Here is a 23,039-nt window from a genome sequence, read left to right as displayed (position 1 = left end):
TTATAGGCAAACGTTACGAATGGCAGAATGGTATCCCAATTGCTGTGGTCAGGTTGAATGTACATAGAAAGAATGTCTGATAGGGTGCGATGAAAGCTCTCGGTGAGACCGTTTGTTTGCGGATGATAGCTAGAGGTCGTCTTGTGAACGGTACTGGCGGCTTTTAGGACGTCGGCGACAATTTGGGCGAGAAATGTGTTCTCCCGATCACTTAAAAGGTTACGAGGGGCGCCATGACGCAGAAGGACCGCCTGTAAATAGAATTCTGCGACCGCCTGTAAAAAGAATTTTTTCTCCACTTTCTTTCTCGAAAAATTCTTTTTTTCAATGACCTACCGCATCCCCCCCCCCTTTTGCTTTTCTTGGCATACTTGACTGTAAATCCTTATTTCTGCATTATTTCAACGATCCCCTGATTTCCGATTCTCATTCGCTACATGCATAGAGAGGATCTCTGTTTTGCCAGTCTTGGTGCCATAGGTAGCTTAAGAGGGTTCAACGCTGGTCGACCACTCTCAAAATGTCGTAGACGCTCGAGTCGCGACCCGGGTGTAAAAAAGTTCCCCTTCACCCCGAGTAGTCCGAGTGGTGCTGGCCCTTAAGTGCAGACAAGAAATGTTTTAACATAAACACCCGGGAAAGGGCAGGGGAAAAACAGCCCCGCCGGTACCGCGGTTGTCATCGCACCACACGCGTATTCTGGAGGTCATGGGTTCGGATCCCACCCGGCGGGCATTTTTCTCCACTTTCTTTCTTCCAAAAGTTCTTTTTTTCAAATTCGCATTTTTCGCTACCAATCCCTATTTCTGTATATATGAATATATATAGCGATCTAGATTGTGAAATGAAGAGCTCGTTGAATCAAGACAAAAATAAGGGAAGGCAGTCAATAAAGCCAAGGAACCCAAAGGGCAAATGTAGTAGGTCAGATGTCATTTTTGAAAGAAAAGTGATATCTCACCCCCCCACCTCTCCTAGTCTGATTTGACCGTCTACGAAAAGTCCGAAGCGGTCGACCAGCGCGGAACGCTCTCAAGCTACCTATGACACCAATACTATTAGAACAGAGAGTTTCGCTAACATGTAGCCAATCAGAATGGGCAATGAGGGGCTCCTTGAATGAAGACAGAAGTAAGGGTAGGGAGTCAAGGAAGACAAGGAAAGCTATGTTGAAAATGTGGTAGGTAATTTATAATTCTTCAAACAGATATCGTTTTTTAAAGTAGAAGTTGAAGGGAGATAAATATGCCCACCGTGCGGGATCCGAACCGACGACCCCCAGAGTGCGCCTAGTCAAGAGGTCATTGGTTCGGATTCTATCGGGATCTCATGAGCTGCGCAGTGAACGCCGTTCCGCGGCCCGCGATGGGGGCTTCAGAGGCTCCATGTCGCTGCACATCTCAGCGGATGAAGAATTTTGCGACTTCTCCACAGTCCCCCTGTGCAGAGCGGCGGTCCTTAGTGGCGCGTTATGTAGCGTGTGGCTACAACAATGCACCTGTTTTTACTTATACTTAAAACTGCGCATACGCATGGGACAAGGAAAAGAAGAGACAGGATGAGCGCAGTCTCTTGCGCTCGTCCTGTCTTTTCTTTTCCCTTTCCCGTCCGTATGCGGAGTTTTACTTAAAGGTATGGGGAACCAACTAGCCCAGCAACATGCTTTACTGAATCCACCTGTTCGCAGCTCGTGACGTAGTTAACGGGCCAAGAAAGTACATTCTTATGTGCAACAAGCACCGCGGTGATTGGGCGATAAGTTGCAGAAGTCCAGTGAGTCTGGTCGGTGTCCTTTCTCCGCGCTGGAAGTCACGGCAGCTCCGAACGTAGTGTGTGACGTCGAATGTAAAGCGGACCAGTAGTATTTCGTTCTGGTTTTCCCGAGCGTGCATCCCGTGTCGAGGAACCCTCACGACAGCTCGTCGTGGTACGCTTGCAAGATTTCGACGGGGACGCCGGTAGGGATGACGACGAGCAACTTCGTTTTGGTTGTAGGGCTGAAAGGATTTCATTTAAATTCAGAAACCATTTTTTGAGCGCTTGTTCTGCTTTTCTGCTTATCTAAAATTTTCAGTGTTGCGCTTTTTCACGGTTTCAAGATGGTTTTTTTACGGTATATTGATATAAAACCATTGAGGCTAGTCTTTTTCGCGTGGCTTACCTTGAGGGCTTGGAAAGCAAAAACCGTAAGCACCGCATCTCCGTCCCAAAACGCTCTTTTTGCGCCGACGTAATGCTCTCGCTTAGCACACCTTTAGATCTAAACGTGGATCCAACTGCACCTTTTTTGATGAGTGAGCAAAGTAATGCGTGACAGATTGTCACGGAATAAAATCATGTGGTACAGCTGAGTGTTGTATATCCTTATTCTCAGCCACGGAGTCTATATAAATTACATAAAGAAGCAGAGTTTCAAAGCTGACACGAAAATCACAAACAGAGACGCAATCTATGGACATTGGAAACGAAGCAAAGCTGTGAAGATGACACGTAAATAAAAAAGCAGAAGCTGATACAGTGTGTCCGGCAATCGATATTATTTTTTTCTATCTGCTCGAGTGCCAAACCTCCAAAGCAGCCATTTTCCCAGTTTACGATTTGAGACTCTTACTCTTCTGTGCCCCGCCAATCTCTCCCACGCAAATGACAGTTCCTAGAGGCGTAGTTAAAGTATGTCAGACATCTCAATTTCTCTAGTGTGTACGAGAAGGGTGTGCCTTCAAGGCAGCTCGTTTCAGCGGAGACAGCTGCAAAGCGATAAAAGAGAGCACAGTGCGTGCTGCAAAGTCATTACCTGGCGCTCACACTGAGTCCAACATTCACATACAAATATGATGACCTTCTATTTACGTGTAAAACTAGAGTTCATTGTCCTTCATAAAATGGCCTTGAGGTCTTCCAATAGGTTTAAGGGGTATGGAAGATACGCCAGCCTATAATAACGAGTTCCCAATTCCCAGTTCCCAGCTTGTTTTGTATAAAGAATTTCTGTCACATTTACCCAACGAAACCCTTCAAAGTTCAACTCACTGAAACAATGTTAACGAGTTTCAGTAACTTCAAAGGCAGTGTTTACACCTTGCCAAACTCAAAGGTCATGTTAAACCTCACAAGTTTTACCAAAATCACTTCTCTGCCGTTCATACGAGAATCTTGTCATTGCTTGCACCCCTGGGAACGAGTTAATTTTGATTCATTATTACTTCATCGGCTGTAAATGGCGTTTTTGTCGGGTATTAGCGTTGTATAAAATCGCACATCGCCATTTCACAGCTCTTTGCGCAGTGCAGATTGCAGTACGTGGTTCGCGCCTTTAAACTCTTTCGCGCCTTTTTTACTTGTTTAGAATGTGTCAACGCCAAGGTCTGGTGAAGTTTGAACAGGTGGTGGGCCTTCGCAGAAAGATTAAAATTGAGCAGTAAAGATCACGCGCATGTTTGATTAGCCCTGGTAATGAATGGAGCTGTTGCACACTGATTTTCTTTACTAAATATTTTGTCCACAGATCTCCTAGGAAACATGACGACTGATTCTGATGACAGTCAGAACGTCTCACAGAAAGCCGCAGTGCTCTACCAAGCGTGCCTATGTAAGTTCGGTACCTGCATTTCTATTTCAGTAAAACAGGTTCTTTCTTCGTAATTGCTAACGTAACCTTAGTTTCATATCTTACTTCAAATAAATCACGCTACTGTATACCACGGCGCTCTTAACAACAACCTATCCAAATGCCAGATTACTCCATGCTTTGCATCGGTATGCAGTGCGTTCGCATACAGTCACGCGGATCCGGACATATGCGCGCCGGCAGGCTGGACTTAAATGCGATCAGAGTTTACCAGCCCCTACGTCCGGCAACGGGAAACCCCCGGTTTCAATGTCATGTCAACGACATTACACGCATCCGCCCTTCATCCCACTGCACCCCCACAGTTTCAAACGTTCTCCATCATCTTACGAGAGTTCCCGTGCTTAACAAAATGAGTAGTTGATAGGACCTCCAAGGCAGCGCCACGGATGTCAGTGAATTGAAATCAAGGAGCACTGGGTGCTAAAATAATGAAATCTGCTCGTCTGTGTCACGTCGTTATAGAGGAGCTGTCCCTATTCACGCCTGTTGTTGACCCACACGAAACACTATCATTTCTATTTTCATCGGTTTCATGCCGCAGTCGCGGTATAGCTCGTAAACATGAATATAAAATATTTTGAATGCGAAACAGTGAGAGGAAACAACAAAGCACGCGGGAGGGCCATCACAAGTGAAATATATTATCGCTCGACCAGCAATATGCGAAAAGAAATGGAAGAGAGGGGACACCACCCATTACAAGATTTAGAAGAAAAACACTATAAAATAATATATTTAGAATTAGCAGTACACATCAATCGCAGTGGTAGGTCCTGGGTATAGAGGGTTCTCAGGCCGAAATTTACCACAAGTCGCGGGCTCCCCAACTACCACAACATTATTTGTAGCATTCAAGAAAAGCAATTTCCGTCTGCATGAGGGCAACAGAATGTGCGCTGCGGAAATTGGTTTCTGCTGTGAATTTCTACGCATTTTTCTATCTCGCGTCTGATCCTATTCAGATACCGTCCCAGAACATGGATGTGCTCAAACTAATAAATGTGGGCGCATTGAGCAACCTGCAGAGCAACCCTACCCACATTTGAATCCGGCCGTATCCGGGTGGAACGACGTGGAAAATGGGGAAAACTTCGGTACATGAAAGATAATATAACCACTTTTCAGCTTTGGTTCAGCTTTGGACTGTCGTGTTGCGCGGTGACCGAGTAAAAATTACGATTACAACGATGCATTTCTTCTCTTGTAGCTACAGCAAAACCATTAGTGAATAATTGAAGAGTACCCTTATTGAAATAAGAAATCTTTCACTTTGCGTCTTTTTCTTTGTTTTCTATATTTTTAGTGGGCACATTCACATCCAAGTTAGCAAAGTAGCGCAAATGAGATATTTAGACTATGGGAATTTGTGCTTTGCTGGCATGCACGGCACTGTACAAAACAGCACCCAAACGGGCAAACAACGAAAAGATATTTAATTCATCTTACTTGAGAAGGGGCCACCAGCCCACTTCCTCTTGTGCTTATGGCGAACAGCGCCCGCAGCTCCCCCCCCCCCCCATTCTTTGCGCAGCACACATTTATATACCCCGCAAGGGGTGAGAGGAGTCGCGATAGCTACTACCATATCGCCGCCGACAACGCCCGTGCAGACAACGCGCGTCTGCACTGCGTTTGTGCGCCCATCTCCCTACCCCCCCTTGAAGAAATGAAAAGGCAGGGGGAGCAAAAAGAAACAATCGCATGGCAAAAAACATAATCAGCTCCCGATGTCGTCTTGCTTGACAACCCCATCGAGCAACGCAAAGAACAAAGAAAACAAAAACGAGCACCGTCTTGGTACAACACCGCCGAGCAAAAGAAAAAATACCGCAGCTTCCCACGAGGGGAACCCTGTGGAGATGGGACGCATCTTGGGGGTTGAGTTGGGGTTTCCGTTGGGTTGAATCCCTAATTGCGTGAAACGTGTGAGGAACGCGTATGGTGTATTCTTTATTTAACACGCGGCGTAACGTTAACGATGACGGCCTTGTGGTTGCTGAAGTGTACGGGTAGTGGATGGTGAAGTAACAAGACCACCGTGCAATTTGCAGCGAAGATCAAGTCTATGCACGTGATCGATATCGGAACGCCGGTGCTGGAGAGACCGCGGCTATGACGCAACGTGGCGCGGCTATGACGCAACACAATCCAACACAATCCACTTTAATCCAATCCAAATCCAGTCCAAGCCAAGCCAAGCCAAGCCAACCCAATCGAATCCAATCCAATGCCTTTGCGAGAGAGTGTTCTCTATCGGAGAGGAGAGGGGGTGAGCGGCGGAGAGCGCAGCTCGCGCGGTGAGGAGAATGGGGGAGGGGTGTGGACGGGTGTGTGGACGGGTAACAACAACGCCGTATGGAGGGACAAGGCGAGTGAATGAGATGCAGTCGCATCTAAAACAAACAGCAACAAACAGTGGCTGAGACCATCTTAGTCCACAGGCGAAAACCACAAAGAAAACAACAACAACAAAGATTGTCCGCTCGTGCCCGCTCCGGCGCGCTGGTGGCGCCAGCTGTTCTCGGGCACGCGGAACTCTTCACACAGCGTAAGCTCTTCCCGTTTGTTACACTGGTTGTGGCTCTCCAGAGTACAACAACAACAAAGATTGTCCGCTCGTGCCCGCTCTAGGTGCAGAGCTCCGGCGCGGTGGCTTTTCTGGGGCACGCGCAGCTCTTCACACAGCGTAACCTCTTCCGGTTTGTTACACTGGTTGTGACTCTCCAGAATGCCGGTCGATGACTGTGAGCCCATGGAAAGGCTCCGGCACGGCCGCTCGCGGAGTTCCGACTTAGACTTGCGGCTGATCGTCCCACTGCAGCTGTGAGTACCAGCCCACCGACAGGCCGGAAGGTGTCTGCGACGTCCACGTAGCCATGTGCTCGGGGGTCGTACCGGTCGGTAGGGTTGCGAGAAGGGTAGGCGCCGGTACGACGGGCCGAGCTGGGACGGTCCGGTTGCGGGTGGTGGTAGGGGTGGGACCGGCTGCTGTAGTTCCGGGACATCTCTGCTCTCAGACAAAAAAGAAACAAGCACTCGTCATCACCACGCGGGCAGATTGTAACGAGCTGTTGGGGAATGCCACGGCCTCGCGCGTTCCCCGCGGGGGCTTCCCGCTTATCGAAAGCGGCTGCATCCTCCCTCGAGAAATACTGTTTTAGGTCGGACACATGCACCGGGCCGTACGATTCATCTGTGGCCGCGTTCTGTAACACATACGAGAGGTTTGATTTTCTGCTAAGAGTATACGGGCCATCCAACCTGTGCGCAAATGAGGCGGTGAAGCCCTTAGACGCATCACTAAATGGTTGCGTTCTCTTCAGCACAAGATCGCCCGTTGAAAATTGTATATTCCGTCGCGTTGGTAGTACTGGGAATACTGGTCGAATCGGGCGACGTCGAGATGCTCGCGAGCCTCCCGAACGGCTTTGGCCAGCCGCTTGCGGAGGTCAGCCGCGAATCTCACGGGGAACCTAAAAGCACGTTCCAACGGGGGTTTAAAAGAACTAGCTCCCGCAATTACAAGAACTGTCTAGGGTGACCTACCACAAAAAGATATCAAACTCCGTAAGTGGGCAAAGCAGCGACAATTGTACGTTACCTAATAAAGAAATGTGATTACACGAAAAACAATTCATAGACAAAAGTAGCTTGGAGAGTGTCCAAAAGTAATACACAACATGAAGTGGTAGCAATATAAATTTGAGCATAGTGATTAACATATCCAGAGAATTGTTTAAATGTTAATTTGAAACTCAAAGTCGACACAAAAACTACCGACAAATCAGCTTTGAAAATATTGACGAATCAATCAAAACGAGCTATGAAAAAGTATGACATTTGAGGACTCCCGTAAAGTTGTTAATATGCCTCTAATAAGAATGTAAGGAAATATTGCTTCGCCCTACGACTGAACTGTGCTTATCTGCGTGCGGATTTTACATGGCTAGCGAGGCGACTTTATTTTGAAATTGCCCTGAAGTAATCTATAAATTGACCATAGTTTGTTTTCGCTTTGGCTAGTAAAGAGCTAGCTGTCAAAAAAAGATGGCTGGATACAAACGTGGTTGGTCACTGCGCTGTCTTTTTGCTGACAAAGTGTATATCGAAGGCAAAATGTCTGTAAAATCGGTTTGTAAAATCAGCTTTGCAAAATCGATTTCTCGGAGACGTCAATTGACTAAACGTAATAGGAGGCAAATCTTGCGTTTGTAAATGCCGCACATGCGGGAGATGAGTGGCGTAGATGCAAACCCATGCAGACACCCAGTAATGTAAATGGGAATGAATAAAAACGCTTTAAAGAGGGATCACAATGGAACAGAAAAATTGCGGCATGATTGGAGGGGTACCCTGATAGAATTTTTACACAGCATTTTAGTACGGAAGTGCAATTTTAGGTGTTGGTCTGATAGCACACATAAGAGCATCACGTCAGATGAGGTGTGAAAGGCAGGGTTTTGTAACAATGACGGCGGTGTTAGTTCGATAGTCTACAAGTGCGTGTGAAGGATCATGAAGCCAGTTATTCTAAGGCTAATGCAAAGTTCGTTACTTTCGCCCCACTGGGATAGGTTGCTTAAAGGAGTAGTGACACGAAATTTTTGTGTGATGCTTTTTTGCAATGCTATAGGTGCCTACGAGCCCACTAATTATAGAATGGCCCATTAGATTGTTGAACGCACAATAAGTACTTACTGCTCGGATTATTCATGTTAGCTGCGGTTTCGGTGAAGTTAACACCGAGGCAGCCGCCATGACAGGAAGGCGCATTTGACGTCACTCTTCTCGTCGCACCACAGCCGATGCCGGTCAGGGTGCGCGCACGCGCGTTAGACCGACCAGACCGGCCGTAATCGCTTGTGACGTCACTCCCAAAAACTCGAGCCTGATGCGCAAGGCGGAAAAGTGCGCGGCAACAGCACCGCGGTAGCCTTGATACGTAACGGGCGCCCTGACGTCTGCCGCTTGGGTCGAAGCACAGATGACGTCATGAGCTTGCTTGATCACGCGGATGAACTTTCTTTTGCGCGCAAGGATTAAAATTCATTTTATATACAAAAGAAGCTTTTTATCTTTTACCTGAGCCTTGTCATTTTGTGCCAATACTCATTTAAATCATGATTTATTTTGGCTGACTACCTCGATTCTTAATTTCCAGGATTCTTCCAGTAGCAGTATGCAGCAGCAGTATTCAGGATTCTTCCTTCGTATTTTTTTTTTTCGTTTTACGCAAGCGTCGTTCTGATTGCTGAAATTCTCTTGCACTACTGCAATTTGTTTCTTCCACAGACGTTCTCGCAATCGATACCCGTAAAGAGAAGTGCCCGACGGACTGACTCACTGACTCACTCACCGCCTTATCAACGCCACGCCCAAATATCTATACCTACAATTTTGAAATATCGGTAGTTCATTTGTGTCAAGGCGTAGCGGCTCACTAAGCGCGACATTTCGAAATGTTACTCCTAGCCGAGGGAAAATGGGTTGATTGTGCTTCGCACATTCGGGATCATGTTGTTCACCCGTTCACATATCGAGGCGCTTCTTGCTAATATATGTAGCCCTTAAGAACATCTAAAGAGCAGCTTTAGGGTTTTTCCCTAGCCAACACTATTTGGGCGATTCTGCATTTCGGAATGTAATGGGCATTTCGGAATGTAATGAGCGATTCTGCATTTTGGAATGTAAAGATCCCACAATAACTGTTTGTAACAAATGTTACTCATACAACCGCACAAAACCAATTTTATGTCTTTCCACCGTTAACGCCGGTTAAAGGGCGAAAAAAGGTTTTTCAAATGACACGCCCTACGAGCCAAAAAGCCTAACAGGTAATGTCAACGCGTAGCCAAACTGCTGGCTTAAACAGCTTCTAAATTCATTAGCACATTGCGATTATGGCGTAGGACCTGAATATTTGTAAATTTTTTAAAGATTACACCAGTGAACGAGTGCGAAGCGGCGAAATAATTTTGCAGGTGGCTTCCAAATTCATTAGCACAGTGTAATTATGGCGTAGGACCTCAATATTTGTAAATTGTTTAAAGATTACACCAGTGAACGAGTGCGAAGCGGTGAGATAATTTTGCAGATAGTTATTTTTTATCGCAGGCCATATTGATGGGGTTCTTGTTGATATTGTTAACTTAAAGGAGCCATGAAGAGAAAATGCAAGTTGGTTTTGTTCGAAAGATTTCGTGTTTTATAGTGCCCCCAGCACTCGTCCGGATACAAACGGTGCTTTATTCACTGACAAATTAAACAATTTAGGTTAAAATTTTGATTTTCCCGCTCAATCGTGCGTTTTCGTGGTCCCAAATGACATCACAGGAACCGACCGCTCTGTAGCCTAGAATACCTTCATTCACGCAACCGCCGTACAGGGTAGAGACACGTATACGCTGGCGCCGCCATTTTCGGTTGCTCGCTCGCCGCCGAAGCAAGTCATTGTGTCAAAACCGCGCTAAAATTATCGCCGCAACGCGGTTTACTGAAGAAGTTTGAATCATATTGTCTGTTTCGCGTTGCTAGGTCTCGTGGGAAACGAAAAGAATAACGCGTTGAGCCTGTTGGCCCAATTGCGGCGGCACGGGACCGTTCAAAGGTTGTCTCCACCCTGTACAGCGGTGTTGGTTTGTTCCCGCGTTTCTTTGCGTTCCGTAACCTAGATGGCGCCACCATACCGTGGCAAGCGTTTGGTTTGTTCTTGCCCGCATTTAAACCTGGCTTGTTTTTGTTCTGGGAGAAAATATTCGTTCCCTGAAACAGTGCTCGCTCGACAAATGGGGTCACGTAAGACACCGTTGCTTGCGTCAATCGGCCAGTGTCGTCTGAGACAACCCCAAGCCCCGTAGTGCTGTACAGCTAAACCAAGCATGCTGTGCGCAGTACGAACAACAGAACGCATCAGTACTTCTATGTTTACATGTGCTTTCGTAACTTCCACTGTTTGTCCCATCATTCTTATTGCTTTGTAAAGAATGTGCCCTAAATTTAAGCGCAAATCGTTCGTTCGTCTAGTTTGTAAGCTCCCCGCACGGGGCACCTTGAGCAATCTTGGTGACGGTGAGTGGCGACACCGCGTACCCCGAGCCCCCCATACTTAAGCTGTCACCTACCGTGGCTAGAAGTTGAAAGGTGAAGGGTTAGAAGCCGTGAACGGTGGCCGTCGGAGCCTTGGTCAAGCTCCGGCCGATGGGCTCCCTGCCTGTCTACCAGGCAGGGGGCTCCGGGACCTCTTTGACTACCAGGGTAAGGTCAAAGAAGAAAGTACCCCCGTCTCCCTGCTTTCCAATGTATCGTATGGCATTTTCCAAAATTTTCCAAACCCCCCCCCCCCCCCCAGACGTGATCGGCCCCCGAAAAGGGGCCGCACCGAAGCATCTTTTCCTCCGTTGCAATCAATCTCGCTCCAAAAGCCCGATAATTTCTCGCGCTTTCTGATCATGGAGTCTCTTGACAAGACAAAACCAATCACTTCCCAGTCCGTGTTTCTAATCTCCAAGTATCTTGAAAGCCTTGTCGGAAAGTCGTACAAGGCTAAGAATCTGAAAACGGGAGAACTTTTGATTGAGGTAGACAACAAACAGCAGACCGCAAACCTTCTTCAACAAACGCGCATTGTCAATGTTGACATCAAGATCACACCTCATCGCAGCCCTAATAGCTGCCAAGGCGTGATCTCTGATCCAGAACTTATAAGTGAAACTGAAGCCAATCTGCTGGAGGGCCTCCATGATCAGGGCGTGACGGCAGTGAGGCGAATAACCATACGCAGAAACGATCAAATCATACCTACCAAACACATCATCTTATCGTTTGACCGCTCAACACTTCCTGAGTCGGTCAACGCAGGCTTCGTTAGATGTCCGGTCCGACCCTACGTGCCGAATCCACGCCGCTGCTATAAGTGTCAGCGGTTTGGCCACGGCACAAACTCTTGTCGTGGGAAACTGAAGTGCGCCAAATGTGCAGCACAAGATCATCCAACCGATAATTGTGAATCTGAGCACTTCACTTGTCCGAACTGCCAGGGACCGCACGCCGCTTATTCCTGAAGTTGTGAGAAGTTCAAACAGGAGAAACAGATCATTGCCTTGAAAGTAAACGAGAACATCCCCTTCCCCGAAGCGCGAAAGAGGTTCGCCTCCTTCCCTCTGGGCAGGTACGCCGACGCAGCTCGCCGGGGGGCGGAGCGGCGTCTGGTTTCGGCGGGGACCCAGTACCGCGAGTCGGACTTGGTCCCGACCCCGCCCCCCCCCCCCCTGGGTTGGCTCTGGCAGCCCAACGCGCCTCCGCACCGCTCGCTGAGCCAGCAGCGGTTGTGGTTGCAACCTCTCCCGTCGGGACCGGTGCCGCTCCCGTCCGTGCCTCCCCATCGTCCAGTGCATTGGAGGGTGCCATGGACACCACGAGCCCCGCACTGGCTCCCACCGCACCGCCCGTGCCACTTCTGGTGCCTCCGACACCACCGGCGGTGGCGGCTCAAACGAAGGGCCCCCGAAGGGGGGCCAAGTCCGGGGGGCCCGGTTCGACGGGCACACCCAGGACATCGGACGACGAGATGGACGTCGTGCCGTTCTTGCCTGCAACGCAGCGAAGGAGCGGCCTCCGACGTCCAAGCCTTCAGATAGGCCGCCCAAAAAGCCCAATCCAAGAGTCACAGCCCCGAAAGACGACACATAAACATACACACTCCAGTAGCTCTCACACTAAATAATGGGAAGAGAAAATATTGTTCAATGGAACTGCAGAGGCTTTCTGAATAATCTTGACGACGTGTATGAGATTCTACATACCAATCAGGCAAGTGTAATGTGTGTTTAGGAAACACATTTGAATTCTAAACACACAAATTTCTTGAATAGTTACCTGGTATACAGGAAAGACAGGGATGGTGCACACACTCTTCTGGCGGTGGCCATAATCGTCCAGAAATCCTTAGCATGCCACCCTGTCACCTTGAACACTATCCTTGAGGATGTAGCAATACGCTTAATAATATTTATTAGGTTGATAACGGTATGCTCCATATACATTCCTCCTGATGTTTCACTTACGTGCTCCGACTTCGAGGCGCTGGTTGACCAGCTGCCCGAACCATACATCCTTACAGGCGACCTTAATGCTCACAACTCTCTTTGGGGCTCTTCCAGAACGGATGCCCGAGGTCGCCTGATAGAAACATTCCTTACATCTTTTGGAGCATGCCTTTTCAACAATAAACAGCCTACATACCATAACATAGGTCACAACACATACTCATGTCTTGACTTGGCTATTGGCTCCGCAGTTCCCTTTCCTCTTGTCGAGTGGTGAGTGGAAACTGACCCATATGGCAGTGACCACTTCCCCACCTCACTCACATACATAGGTAAAGGCCCAAGCAGTCCATCTTCCAATAATAGGTTCAATGAAGCACGAGCTAACTGGAATACATTTACAGAGACATCCAAACTACACCACACATCCATAGGACACCTACACGTTGAAGAAGCTACCCAACTCCTCACGGCGCACATCCTCGACGCCGCCGAAAAGTCCATTCCCCACGCCTCTGGAGCCCCGCGCAACCAGCGGAGGCCGTGGTGGAATGAGGACTGTAGGCGGGCGCAAGAGGCCCAGAACAAGGCGTGGGGTATCCTTCGTCGGTACCCCACGTCGGGTAACCTCATTTTGTTCAAACGGGCCAAGGCGTTCGGAAAACGTGTGCGCCGTGAGGCAAAACGAGAGAGTTGGCGCACCTTCCTTACATCCATTAACTCATACACAGATGCACACAAGGTATGAACAAGAATACGCAAACGTAAAGGACAACATACCCATAGCCTGCCCCTGGTCAGTACAACAGGGGACACACTGGAAGACCAGGCTAGCACTCTTGTACAACACTTCCGACACGTTTCCAGCTCTGCACACTACACAAACACTTCTGAAACATAAAAATACTTGTGAAAAGAAGTCCCTACATGACAATAACAGGTCAAAATCTGGTTACAATTCTGAATTTACACTTTATGAGTTGAGGGCTGCACTGAGCACGTGTAAACCTTCAGCTCCCGGCGCAGATAAGATTACATACACCATGATACAACACCTACACCAGGACACTGTTGAAACACTCCTACACCTATACAACAACATATGACTTTCGGGGCACATCCCAAAATCTTAGAGGGAGGCTATTGTAGTGGCGTTCCTGAAGGAGGGTAAGGACCCTTCTTCTCCCGCCAGTTATCGACCCATCCCCCTGACAAGCTGCCTGGACAAGCTTCTCGAGAAGATGATCAACAGGAGACTTGTGTACTTCTTAGAGTTCAGTGGTCTTCTCGAGAGCTGCCAGGCCGGCTTCAGGGTGGGGCGATCCACAAACGACCAACTCGTCGCCCTTGAGTCGTATATCAAGGATGCGTTTGTCCATAAACAGTTTTGTGCTACGGTGTTTTTTGATCTTGAGTAAGCCTACGATACCGCTTGGCGATACGGGATACTTTGCGACCTAAAAGCCTTCGGTGTCTCGGGAAATATGTTTAATACACTTCATAGCTACCTGGCGGAGCGAACCTTTCGTGTGAGAGTTGGCACTGCCCTTTCAAATGTTTTCCTGCAGGAAAACGGCGTGCCTCAAGGTGGCGTTTTGAGCTGCACATTGTTCATTGTCAAGATGAACTCACTTCGAAAGGCGTTGCCACGAACCATTTCCTGTACAATATATGTAGATGATGTGCAAATATCTTTTAAATCACGCAATATGTCAATCTGCGAACGCCAAGTCCAGCTTGGTGTCAACAAACTAGCAGGCTGGGCAGATCAGAACGGTTTTAAGCTGAACCCAGTCAAGAGCACTTGTGTTGTGTTTTCCAAAAGGCGTGGGATCAGGTCAGATCCAGACATCAAACTGAATGGTGTCTCGATTCCGGTCAAAAAAGAACACAAGTTCCTCGGTATAATTCTTGATAAAAAACTTTCCTTTATCCCTCATATGAAACAACTAAAACAAAAATGTCTTAAAACAATGAATATCCTTAAGGGTCTTTCCCACCAATCCTATGGTTCCGATAAAGAACTCCTGCTGCGCTTGTATACTGCTTTGGCTGGGTCTCGTTTGGACTATGGCAGTGTGGTGTATGGGTCGGCGAGTAAAACAGCGTTACGAATGCTTGACCCAGTGCTACACTTGGGGCTTCGTCTCGCCTCGGGTGCTTTTCGCACTAGCCCTGTGGAGAGTCTGTATGTCGAGTGTGATAAGTGGAGCCTTGAGAACCAACGAACGTATATGGACTTGCTTTATGCTTTTAATATTTCATCACTCAATAATCATCCTTTTTATCCTGTCTTTAACGACACATCCACATCTGTGCTTTTTGTAAATCGCCCATCCCATCCTCTGCCCTTTTCATTTAGAGTGAGAGAGTGAGCCTCGGATCTGAGGGCTTCGTTTTTAGATGTGTACAGGTCATCCTTTGCTAACAGTTTACCGCCTTGGCAAGTTCGCCCTGTGTCGTGCGACCTGTCTTTTATGAGACTTGACAAAAATCGTGTACCACGCGCTGCAATACTGCAGCACTTTCTGTCTTTGCAGTTTAAGTACACATGTGCAGAATTTTATAGTGACGCTTCTAAAACCTCCACTATGGTGTCGTGCGCTGCTCATGGTCCAAATTTCAATGCAGCCAGAACCATGAGCGTGCACACAACAATTTTTTCAGCAGAAGCGTATGGAATTTTACTGATTGTACGACACATTCTTGAAACTCAAATTCCCAATTCCATCATTTATATAGATTCTTTGAGTGTTGTTCGCGCACTGTCATCGCACAAGCCCCTCAAAAACCACATAGTTAATCTTGTATTCAACACTACCATGTCCGTGTATGCACAAAAGCATGAGCTGGTCCTCTGCTGGGTCCCAGGACACGCAGGGATCGCTGGGAATGAGTTGGCAGACGAGAGGGCCACTGCTGCTGCACTCAGGAACACTGTAGACATTACAACGATACCCTACACAGACCTCAAGCCACACATAAGACAACACCTGCGCAGAACATGGCAAACACACTGGGACGAACAGACAGACAACAAACTACATGTAATAAGGCCACACTTGGGACGGTACACAGCTGACTCACGCAACAGACACACGGAAGTCGCTTTGGGTAGCCTGCGGATAGGGCACACCCATGCGACGCACTCGTATCTGCTGACGGGATCTTCTAGACCCCAGTGCAGCAGGTGTGGAGAGGCGCTATCCGTCGTGCACATACTAATCACATGCAGGGCACTTCACACAACACGACACAAACACTTCAGAGAACTCTACAGACAACATATTCCCCTACATCCATCTCTGTTTCTGGGTGACGATGCCACGTTTTCCGTTAAACGTGTGTTTGAATACTTTGCAGATGTGAATTTTTTAAACCTCATTTCCTCTCACGCATATTCAAATCTGGCCCTATACACCAGGCATCACCACTGCCGTTAATTGATTTTATTGTTGTTTTGCCTTTAGTAGCCACTATTTTATTTTATATTCTTTTGTTTGGCGCTCTTTGCCCCAGCTGGCCTTGCGCCAAAAAACTCTAACCATCATCATAGTTTGTAAGCTCTACCTAATTGGCGTCTGCTTCTGCCAGCCTCCGCCAATGGCAGAGCTTAGCTCATGTGACATCATAGGTTCTGTTGCGGGAAATGAGCTGGTGGGTCGCATGACCATTCCCGTTTTTTCTAATTATGTAGCTTATTTGAGCGAAGTTTATTTTAAAACTGGTGTCAGTATGATTCTAACGAGACAATCTCTTGAATGAACCAAACTTGTGTTTTCTCTTCATGGCTCCTTTAAAGAGGTATGCAAACACTGTTCTAGAGGATTTTTTCATTGCACCCACCTAATAGGAACAATCACGTTTTCGGGACAACTACGTGTTTTACACATTCCTCAACTATACCGCCCGTTGATAAATCCAAATCATCTTTGCTTCCAAATGCTTCTCATACAGTTTTCGAAAACCCAATTTCAGCATTTTGCCCTAACACGCCTCTATAGAGACCAGCGGGATTGTTACACCCCTCTGTATGGGGAATTCAGTTAAATTCCCCCGCGTTCGCACAGCACTGGCAATCTTTTGTACTTTCTGCAACCACGCGCCTCCCGCAGCAGCCCGTATTATCTATACCTATAAAGTGGGTGGCCGACTGACTGACTGACTGACTGACTGACTGACTGACTGATTCACTCACTCACTCACTCGCTCGCTCACTCACTCACTCACTCACTCACTCACTCACTCACTCACTCACTCACTCACTCACTCACTCACTCACTCACTCACTCACTCACTCACTCACTCACTCACTCACTCACTCACTCACTCACTGCATCATCAACGCCCAGCCAAAACTGCTTGACCCAGAGACTCGAAATTTCGGGAGTACTTTTGTGCGTTGGCGGAAGGGCTCACTGAGGAGAGATTTATGAAAGTTGTAATCCTAGCCGAGAAAAAGGTTAGAAATTGAATTTTCATACATTCGGGATTATCTCGCTCGCACGTCCACATATCGAAGTGCTTTTTGCTGATATGTGTAGCCCTTAAGAGTATCTAAAAAATTATTTTACGCTTTCGCCCTAACCAACACTGTTGGGCCGACTGTGCATTTCAGAACAAAATGGGTGTTGTTAAAGATTCTCCAAAAAATATCCAATTACTTTTTGCTAATCAATGTTCCTCGCACAAATGCACGAAACCACTTTTAACTATTTAGCCCCCGGGAATTTTTCTTTTTTTTATTTTTGAAATGACACGTCTTTCGAACCGAAAAGGAGGAGGAGATAGCCTTTATTACATTAGGAAGACGCTAGGTCAAGTGGGGGAAGTGGGAGTAGAGGGTGGGATAATCGAGGCTTGGGACATTTTGAAAATAAACCGTTCAAGTTGAAGCTGGTTGGCTCCTTACGAAGGCGGAAGAGGCCACGTGGCGAAAGGAGAGCAGGCTCACGGCTCTAAACTGCTCTCGCTAACATCTAACCAACCTGCTGGTTCAAACGCCTTCAGATTTTATGAGCACGTTGTCAATATGGTGTAGGAGTTCAATGTTGTTGCAATTTTAAAAACACGCGCACAAGGGTGAGAATGGATAGGGCTGACAAATTTTTCAGCTGTTTATTTATTTGTTGCAGGACAGTTGAGATATTTAACTGCTTCGCTGGTAAATGTAACTTATGGGGGTATCGAAACACTGCTCTACAAGATTTTTCGCCACACCCAGCTGATATTGAAAAGCAGTATCTAGGGAAAACCGCGCCCTTTTACAGATTCCTCAATAACTATAAATCCCGTTCATATATCCACTTCGTTTTTGCTTGCTGATGCTGCCCAAACAATTGTTCAAAAACGGATTTAAGGGATTAGTCCTAACACGCGTATAAATGGGCAAGTGGGATTTTTTAACTTACACTTCTCTGAATGTGGAATTCAGCTTAATTTTCCAGCGTTCGCATAGAGCTATCTCTTGGGACTTTCTGTGGAAGTCCCAAAAGTCCCTGGGGAGTCCCTGGGCCTTCCCGTGGGAGCACATGTTATGTATCATAAAACCGTCATAGATCCGTACCCTCCATACCAATGGAGATAACACTTCCGATGAGTAATATGTCGTAGGAGCGCACCATTTTGGTTCAATTTGTTTTCGCAGTTTCAATAAAACACCAGTTCCAGCTATTCCTGTTACCACACGCCTCCGCTAGGAGCCTCTGTGTTGACAGCAGGCGGGAGTTCGTAATTGTGTACGACTTGACGGTGAACTACCTAATGATGACAAGTGAGCAATTATAGAACACGTGCAATACCAATTATTGTTGTAGAGCGCATGGCACGGAGGCGTTGAAACAGAGACGACCAGACCACGTAGCAAGGCCGGTTTATTCCAAACGCCATGGGGTCTCTATCTACTGATGCCAGGGGCGCGCGAGCCCTCCGGCGGGTGAGCGCGCCCGTGGGCCTGCGTCACGCTGCTGCCGCTGGCAGTGTGGCTTGCCGCTACAGGGCTCCCCCCCAACAGAGGAGCTGGTGTGACGCTCTTATCGCCCCAACGTACATGATGGTCACGGTGGTGTGCAGCCACAGTGGGAGGTCTCGTAGGGTTGATGTCGGCGGCGGTGACGTATGCCGGCTTCAGGCGCTCTAGGGCTATGTGGTCGTGAGAGCCATTCATGTCAATAACATATTTTGAGTGTCGTTCTACTACAGGGAAAGGGCCAACGTAGTGTGGTTGCAATGGGCGGCGCACGGGTCCGTACCGCACAAACAGATGTGTTGCCTGTTCAAGTTCCGGAAGCACATAAGGTCCTCTGGGGTTTCGTTCCCGTGTAGGCTGCGGTCGAAGGTCAGCGAGGATCAATCTCAGCGATTTCACGTAGTCCGCGGCGGAAGATGCTTGAGACGGTACCTTTGAACAGTTCGGCTGGTAGTCGAAGCTGGGTTCCAAAAATGAGTTCAGCCGAAAAACACGTCAGGTCAGTTTTGAAGGCAGTGCGTATGCCCAGAAGTGTGAGGGGCAAGCGCTGGACCCACTGTGTTGGGCAGTCGTGTGCTGTGAGCGCGGCCTTAAGTATGCGGTGAAAGCGTTCGACGAGTCCATTTGTTTGTGTCCGGTACGCTTCCGTGCGCAAACGAGTCGTGCCGAGGAGGTGAAGGAGCTCGGCGAACAAAACAGACTCGAACTGCCGTCCGCGGTCGGTGACGATGGATGATGGGCATCCGAAGCGCGCTACCCACGCCGACACGAATGCTGACGCTACCGTGGGTGCGGAGATGTCGGGTAGCGGTGTTGCTTCAGGCCAGCGTGTGAATCGGTCCACACAAGTCAGTGGGTAGCGGTAGCCTTGGCAAGGGGGCAAGGAACCGACGAGGTCGATGTGCACGACGGCGAAGCGCTCATCAGGTTGTAGGGACGTCTTTGCCGGCGGAACTGGATACCGGTGAACCTTTGCGAGTTGGCATGGTGCACACGCGCGGACCCAGTCGCGAACATCAGCGTTCATTCGAGGCCAGACAAAACGAGCCGCGATGAGTTTCTGCGTGGCTCGAATCCCAGGATGGGCCATGTTGTGCAGGGCATCGAAGAGCTCGCGACGGCAGGTTTTGGGTACGAATGGTCGTGGCTTTCCGGTCGACAAGTCGGAAACGATCTGCTGTCCGTCGAGTGTCACGTCTTCGAGCGGGAGCGCAGTTGGGGATGTGCGAAGACGCAGTAGCTCCGTGTCGTCTGCTTGGTCAGCATCACGCCGGTGGACGTCGAGAATTCGCCGTCGCTTGACGTCGACTAGGAGGCCATGTTTGGTAAGAAAGTCAGCACCAAGGATGGCAGAGCGAACGTCCGCGACCGCAAAAATCCACCGAAAAGTTCTGCGAAGACCCAGGTTCAAAGTCAGGGATCGCTGCGCGAACACGGGAATGCGCGTGCCGTTCACTTCCTGGAGGTAGAAGACTGCGCTGGAGTTGCGGTCGTGGCGTGAAGCTGGCAAGACGCTGACTTGCGCTCCCGTGTCGACGAGAAACTTTTGTCCGGTGGAACGATCGGCGATGTGAAACAAGCGACATTCTTCAATGGGGCCAGAACTGCTCGTCGCCGCTAGCGGTCTGCCGGGTCCGTTTCCCGTCCATGAGCATGGCAAGAGGCAGTGGCGAGCGTCTGCGCCGAAACGGCGGTGGTAGACGCATACACCGGGGGCTGATGTAGGGCTGCGTCCACGAACGGCATCACGGCGTCGGGAAGATGAGCGGTCGCGTCGGCGTGACGGGCGAGCAGAATGTGTTTAGCTGTTTCGCCTAGTCGCCGCGACGAGTTGCTCCAGTCGTTCGCACAGGTGATCGACACTGGCACGCGACGCAGACGCACCTTCGTCGGCAGGAGCTGGCGTCGTGCGAGGGGCGGGTTATGCTGGCGTCGCGGTCACAGCAGCAATAGGTGAAGCTGTGCTGGCTATTTCCATTACCTTGTCAGCCAGGGACGCGAGCGAAGGGAGATCCATGGATGACGATGTTGCTGATGATGATGGTTGGATGTTAATGGCGCAAGGCCAACTAGGGCAAAGAGCGCCAAAACAGTGGTACGATGGTAAGAGCGCCAAAACAGTGGACGATGTTGCGAGGGCCATTTGCACGTTCGCAGGCAGGCGCTGCAGAAAGAGCTCGCGCAGCAATGCGCCGTCCATGGCTTGGGCACGTGAGCCGAGGAGTTGGGTCATGCGCCGCAGGAGTTGGCTCGGTCTTCGATCGCCAAGCTCTTCGGTGCAAAGTAGCTGCTGTAGGCACGTGCGCTCAGATGGTGCTGTGCGTTCGAGTAGCGCTGCTTTGAGCTTGTCGTAGGCCGTTGCAGGTGGGTTGCGTATGAAGGAGGCAAGAATGTCCGCAACCTCTTCCGCAGCAGTCGCTGGTAGAGCTCTCACGGCGTAGTGGAACTTGCGTTCTTGGGAGGTGATGCCACACAGCGCGAACTGTGACTCGGCCTGAAGGAACCAGATGGTCGGGTTGTGTTCCCAATACGGCGGCAAGTGGATAGCCAGGGCGGCGATCTCGTTGCCGGCTGCTTGCGGTGCTCGCTGGTTCTGGTCGTTGCTGGCCATGGCTCTACAACTTCGCTGGGAGGGATATCACGTCCGGGTCACCAACTGTAGAGCGCATGCCACGGAAGCGTTGAAACAGAGACGACGAGACCGCGTAGCAAGGCCGGTTTATTCCGAACGCCGTGGGGTCTCTATCTACTGATGCCAGGGGCGCGCGAGCCCTCCGGCGGGTGAGCGCGCCCGTGGGCCTGCGTCACGCTGCTGCCGCTGGCACTGTGGCTTGCCGCTACATTGTCATTAATATAGTGGCCCACCCGGGCATCGCCGAGTACTACCGCTAGTTTATCACAAACTGACTGATGACTATCGTTTATACCTGGTGAAATACTACATCCCATGGGTGAGAAGCGGTTCGAGCGCACCATCTTTGTACAATTTCTTTTGGGAGGATTACAAAAAAACACCCCTTTCAGGTGTTTCCCATTACCCCACGTATCCTGTAGCAGCCCAAGCATTTACAGCAAGTGGGACTTCCTGCACGAGTGAACTGAGACGGCCTAGTTGGTGCATGATGCCACTTAGAAAAAACAGCGCCAAAAACGATACGACAGGGATTAAAGACAAACACTGCGCTGAACTGCCAACTGAGGTTTATTTAGAAGAACAATGAATATATACTAGAATAAAAAACAAGGGGGAGAGAAGGAAATTCATAATACAAACACACAAAAAAATTAAAGTTGATTGTGGAAATGAAAGCAGCCACGTGTAATGCGTTGATCATGATCCTAGGTATCTTATCTCCCTGTAGTACAACTCGTTAGAGGGTGCGCTCACGCACCTATCTCCCAATGTGTGCATGACGAAAGCCTCGTGAATCTCCCTCGTGCGTTGCTCGCGGTACCGCTTCAGTATGACGGTGCGGTCAAATGCTGGTGGGGATATCTTGCATTGCTGGCACTTTGCACAGTGCGCAGCTAGATTGCTGCCAGTGCCTGACCGTCGAGAGTACCCTTCGCGACTTCACCTTAACGTATGAGCTCCCATCAGAAAAAAAGCCTTAGGCATCTTGATCTAGTGTTGTACTTTAGCCATGATCATGTTTGCTGGAAATACGCGCCTCGTTCAAAGAAGAGCCTGCTGCCGTACACATCAGCCCATTCCAAGTCAGTGAAGCGTGGCATTGGTCTCTCGGCAATGTGGAATGCTTTAGAGAGGTCGTGCCCTCATAGTGTGCAGGACAGCTTTGGGGACCAGATAGCAAGGCTGACCGATGCAGGTTTTTCACGCGAGCTGCTCAGCGCACTAGCGGAGACTTTGATTTCGCAGACCCACAAGGAACGCACACCATGCACAAGGGAAGAGGGGGTCCCAAGAATTGCGGTGATACCGTATGTCCATAGCGTGTCCCATCGGGTTAAGACGGGGGGTCGCGCGGGCGTGCGTGTGGTTTTTTCGGAGCCTTGAAAACTTAGCGGTATGTGCGGCCGGGTGAATGCGGAGCCGGTAAACTGCAAAAAATGCAGCAAGAAACACGCCAATCGCTTCAGGGAGCGCATAGAAGGTGGGGTGTACAAGATTGAGCTCTCGTGTGGAAAAAGCTATGTCGGGCAAACTGGCAGCTGCAATAATGACCGGCTCAGGGAGTATGCAAACACGATACGGACAGGCACTGGCAGCAATCTAGCTGCTCAGTGTACGAAGTGCCAGCACTGCAACATATCCCATCGAGCATTTTACCGCACCGTCATCCTGAACCGCAGCGCCCGAGGGAGATGCACGAGGCTTTCGCCATCCACACATTGGGACATAGGTGCGTGAGCACAACCTCCATCGAGTTGTACG

General features: G+C 49.1%; 1 protein-coding gene across 1 annotated transcript in view; it reads left to right on the top strand.

The window, feature by feature from the left end:
• The window catches only part of LOC144164798 (neprilysin-1-like), a 508,128-nt gene that overhangs the window by 183,183 nt on the left and 301,906 nt on the right, over window positions 1-23,039 (top strand). Inside the window, exon 5 of the mRNA XM_077695065.1 lies at window positions 3,506-3,589. The gene's annotated coding sequence lies outside the window, so the exon portion shown is untranslated. The remainder of the gene's footprint in view (window positions 1-3,505; window positions 3,590-23,039) is intronic.

This window comes from Haemaphysalis longicornis, unplaced genomic scaffold (genome assembly GCF_048455015.1).
Source record: "Haemaphysalis longicornis isolate Haplotype H1 unplaced genomic scaffold, Haemaphysalis longicornis Haplotype H1 scaffold_14, whole genome shotgun sequence".
NCBI classification, from domain to species: Eukaryota; Metazoa; Arthropoda; class Arachnida; order Ixodida; family Ixodidae; genus Haemaphysalis; species Haemaphysalis longicornis.
The sequence above is the reverse complement of the archived record's forward strand: the minus strand, read 5'-3'. Positions and strand labels throughout refer to the sequence as shown.